Raw genomic sequence first — 5,503 nt, 5'->3', positions numbered from 1 at the left:
GACACTGGGAGACACTGGGATGTGGACTGACTTACTTGGATGTCTTGTTGCCAGAGACGACGGTTGCCACGGAGCGCCTGCTTCCTTGGCAACCAGCGACCCAGAGACGGAGAGAGAGCGAGGCCAATGACAACATGACTGAGAGAGACAGAGATGGACAGACAGACAGGTGGACAGACAGACAGCCAGATGGACAGATGGACAGGTAGAGGGAGCATCTGTAGGCTAAATGTATATTTGACTCAAATAAAACTGAAGCTGAAGAGAAATAATCAATAATTATCTCCTGATGAACTCATCGTGATGTTTAGTTAGCCTACTGCTCACCTGAGGACACCTGAGGACACCCGAAGACACCTGAAGACACCTGAGGACACCCGAAGACACCTGAGGACACCTGAAGACACCTGAAGAAGAAAACGAGGGTGTTTGATGATCATTTGGTTCTGATTTATTGAGTAAATCATGTTTATCTGTTTATTTATTTATCATCGATTATTTTTGTTCTGACTGCAGCAAACAGGAGAAGTGGCCATAAGTTTGTGGACAGCTGAACACGTGCTCAAACTGTCACATTAATCATGTTGATACGACTCTGCTGTGTGAGTGCAGTGACCTGTAAATTCATTCTGACCTTTACTCAGTAGAATCTGGTCCAGGCTGCTTTCACTCTGTTACCTGTTCACCTGTTTCCCTGTTCACCTGTGGAAGGTCACACAGGTGTTTCGCAGTCTGTCTCAACTTTATCACAGCCTGCTGCTGACTGAACAATAAAGTTGATCAGTTTGAACATTAAATATCTCTGGACTGGAGTCAGTTGAATAAAGGTCAAAAATAAATTATGCATCACTGCATCCTGTTGTCACAGCGTCCATCACACAGCGTCCAGACGTCTCTGTGATGGACGCTGTAAAGGTGAAACAGTTTTAGTTTAATGAATGTTTCAGTGAAATGTTTGATGCTATCAGACGGAGTCGGAGTGAAGCCATCACACAGACGTGCTGCAGAACATCTGGAAACAGTCAGGTAAAGTACAGGTACCTGAGTGAATGTTGTCTGCAGCTCTGCAAACTAACAACACACAGTTGAACTCTTTAAGTGATGAAGCTGATTTAAAGTTCAGGTTTATTTTAGCCAACGTCTGCAGCTGTGTCAAAGTTTGGTTTGCCTGTTGATCTGAGCAGAGGCAGAGCTGAGGCTGAGCTGAGGCTGAGATGCAGCGTGTTGACGTGTCACTGAGTATCTGAATAATCCACAGTGTTTCCTTCACACACATGTTTCTGTGCAGATGTTACACATCATCACTGTGTCCACTCGTCTCCAAAGCACGTCTCCATAAAGTTAGTGTGATTCAGCCCTGCCTGCTGCAGAGACACAGCGTCCTCGTATAACATGTTAATCATTACAAACTCTTTGGTCCAACTTTCTGTCTGCAGCTGCACACAAACACACAGCATGTCTTCATACGCGTTACAAACAGCAAAGTCTCCCATCATGCATCTGTTCAGCTGCAGACACACGAGAAGACGAGTTTATTAACTCAGATTTAAAGACAGAGACAAACAGCTGGGACTGACCTGAGAGACGACCAGAGGACTACTGACACACTCTGCTGCAGGACTCTGATGTTTGTTCAGTCATTCCTGTGGGCGTCTCTGGCAGCAGCTCTGTGTGTGTGTGTGTGTGTGTGTTAGTGTGTGTGTGTGTACGTATGGTAGCTCTTAAGTGACAAATAAAAACTTTATTTATAACGACAAAAGCTCCTCTGTGTCAGATTATAATCTGATGCTTGTGTTCTGGTTCCCTCAGAATGAGACGTTTATATCTACACAGGGAGCAGGTCCTCGTCTACAGAGCTCACCGTGTTGCACTGTCATGTTTCTACAGTAGCCCAGAACGGACAAACCAAACACTGACTCTAGATAGAGACATTCATGTGTTCATAATCAGCAGCTCCTCCACAATGAGCAGCTTCAGAGAAACACTGAGTTGAATGAGAAACAGTTTTATTTCTGTCGAAGCAGTTTAACTTAGGACCTGAATGGGGGAACCAGGAGGAGGGAACCAGGGGGAGGGAACCAGGACGAGGGAACCAGGAGGAGGAAACCAGGAGGAGGGAACCAGGAGGAGGAAACCAGGAGGAGGAAACCAGGGGGAGGAAACCAGGGGGAGGAAACCAGGGGGAGGGAACCAGGAGGAGGGAACCAGGAGGAGGGAACAGGGAGGAGGGAACAGGGAGGAGGGAACAGGGAGGAGGGAACAGGGAGGAGGGAACCAGGAGGAGGGAGAAACTTTACATGGAAACAAAACAAACAAACTAATATCTGTATTTAATCAAATCTGATCTGACTGACGTCACTGTGAGGCCTGATACATAAACTGTGTATGAAGAAAACTACAGTCAGATTCTGATTAAGATCCTTCACTGACACACACACACACACACACACACACACACACACACACATATATAACAGTACAGATCTAATGGTGTTGTCTTTGTGCTTCATGTCTCTGAAATATTAAATGATGTGACACAGTATGTGAGTAAAGTTCAGTCAGTGTTTCTGACACTAATGAGCTTCCATACATCTGTGTGTGTGTGTGTGTGTGTGTGTGTGTGTGTGTGTGTGTGTGTTAGTGTGTGTAACCAGCAAAGGCTGACAAAGAGGAGGGAGGTCAAAGGTCAAACTACAGTAAACTGGAGGAGGAGGGACGTCCCGGGAGGCTCTCAGCCAATAAGATTCCAGACTGTCGGGGGAGGAGAGAAGAAACAGCTCAGTGGAGGGAAGGAGGAGGAGCAGAGGGAGGAAGAGGAGGAAGGAAAAGAGAGAGAGAGGAGGAGGAGCAGAGGGAGGAAGAGGAGTACAGAAGTCAGTAGCTGAGTTCTGAATCACAGATTTATCTTGTGAGGTTCAGCAGCTGCTGTGACAGAGGCTAACAGGCTAACAGGCTAACAGGCTTCTACCTTACTCCCTGAACTTTGACCCTGTCGTTCGCTGAGCTGGCCACAGACAGAGGTGAACCCTTGCAGCTCTGCTGCTGTTACAGGGTGACACCAGGTCACAGGTCACAGGTCACAGCAGAAGAAGTTAAACATGATATTCTGACAACAGTGACTTGACTTTTACATTTCTCTGTCAGTGATATTTTTATTGTTATTAGTTCAGTTAAACAATTGATGTTCCTGTAATGACTCTCTGACGGGTCATCAGCTGATCTCATGGACTCATCTGTCATTACAGCTGATTGACAGATGACAAGATGTGTTCAAGGCACTCGTACTTTACTGGACTGTTTCCATTCCCTGCTCCTTCACTGCACCACGGCTGACTTACATTTATCTGACAGCATAACGTGATGAACACATGAATGATGCAGCAATAATCATTATACAATAATATCAAACATATTGTTCTGCAAATTCTTCAGTCTGGTTTCAGTTTGTGTTCCCCACCATACTCCACCCTGCACACATGACTCACTCACTCACTCACTCACTCACTCACTCACTCACTCACTCACCTGTCGACACACTGACACACAGATTTACTGCAATTATCTTTTGTTAACAATAAATCTGTCAACTTTTCAGTTCATTCTGTGAGTCATGGCCTATGAGCCGTGCCATGAGGGTGCATGTTCAGAGTTTTCTTTCACTAAAAAAACAACAACAAAAAAACTAAAAACACTGCCCGTCCAGCTAGCTATCTTAGCCAGCTCGATCCCCAGGGCTCACATGTACTCACATGTTCTCTGTTCCTTCCTCAGTGGTCCACGGTGGAAATTCAGGAAATTTGCAAGTTGAAATTCAGAAATTCACAAGTTGAAATCGACGCAACAGCTGACAAATGAAACCCTCACATGCACTCATCACACACACTCCTGTGTGGCGTACCTCAGGCGGGGTTTGAACCTGCGTTGACCATGCAGCGCTGCGTTGGCGGGCGATGTCCTTCTCCACTGGACCATCTCCTCTGCTGATAAAGTGTCTGAAGCAGAGAGAGAAAGAAGACGAGAGTGAAGTGTTGTGGTGTTCTTTAAGGCTGTTGAGGAGGTTCTTTAGGAGGTTTCAGAGTCACTGAGGAGGTTCCAAGGCTCCTCTGGGAGGTGGGAGGCTCCTCTAACATGTTTCAAGTGCTGATTGAGGAGCTTCAACAGGTCTTTGAACACACTGAGGACGAAGTGAGACAGAGACAGAGTTGAGCTCAGTGAGTCCTGACAGCTCAGCTGCTACAGACAGAGCTTTAATGTCTGAAGGTTGATGGTTCAAATCCCACCTGCACTCTTTGTCTTTCCCTCAGCTGCATTCTTGCTGCTTTGGTTCCAGTCAGGCTCCTGTCTTACATGTCACACTCTTTTCTCTGTCCCCACATTTCCTGTCTGTCTCTTCACTGTCCACTGTCCACTGTCCAATAAAGGACACCAACCAGTCTACTTTCAATACGTCCATTGATCCCTCTGGAGCCCGAGGGCCCCAGAGCTGGAGCCCGAGGGCCCCAGAGCTGGGGGCAGCATCCTGGAACAAACATCAGCTGCAGCTCAAAGTGTTTTTGGATGAACTCTTGTAGTGTCTCTGAAGTGAATCACTCAGATGGACTTTGTGTCTGAGCGTTGTGAGGACGGTCAAGTGTCCTGCAGATGTCCTTCATGAAGAAGTAGCAGAAACAAAGCAGCAGGAAGTGAAGCTCAGTCCTTCAGATGAAACCCAGGAGTCCACTGTGAACATCTGCAGGACACTTCACTGTCTGAGCAGTGTGAAGACAATCTGTAGTGATTCACTGCAGAGACACTAAAAGACTTCACACCAAAAACACTCTGAGCTGATAGAAATGAAGAGTTTGTCTCTGTGTGGATGTCACTAATGTTGGTCTAATGATGAAGGACACGTGAGTGAGAGCTGCAGAGGTGTGACGATCAGAGCACATGAAGAAGAGCAAAGGTCGACACTGTCAGAGTGAAGATCCGTCTGAAACAGAAGCAGAAACCTTCAACAAGCCACAGGACAACATGTGACAGGAGCTGAACTCAGACTGTAGTGGACACGTGTTCAGGTCTAAATACAGCTGATCTATCAACCAATCAGAGCTCTGTACATGTTCCCATCCAAAGAGAGCCAGAAGCCATTGGTCTGTTTGGTCAGGGCCTCCAGAAATTCATTCATTCATTAGTGCCAATACCACAACTCAACCACTAGATGGAGACATAGACCACGTGTTCATATGGAGGCTGAGGATTAGCTGGAGGTCACCGACTGCACTTCCTTCAGTGTCACATGAAGATTCATTTCATTTCATTTATTTATTCCTTTTGACCCCTCCCCGGGGTATAAGGGGCAGACAACAAAAAATAACATTAACAAATCAGAGCAGGCGGCAGCCAATGCACAGCAAAATAAATAAAACAGAATTTGTGTACATACATACAAGTCAAAGCAAATCAAGAGAAACTATTCAAGATTTTCTTTAAAAGTTTCAACAAATTTGACAAGACCTTTACTTTT

Source organism: Epinephelus moara, chromosome 12 (assembly GCF_006386435.1).
Source record: "Epinephelus moara isolate mb chromosome 12, YSFRI_EMoa_1.0, whole genome shotgun sequence".
Lineage (NCBI taxonomy): Eukaryota > Metazoa > Chordata > Actinopteri > Perciformes > Serranidae > Epinephelus > Epinephelus moara.
This window is presented reverse-complemented; position numbering follows the sequence as displayed.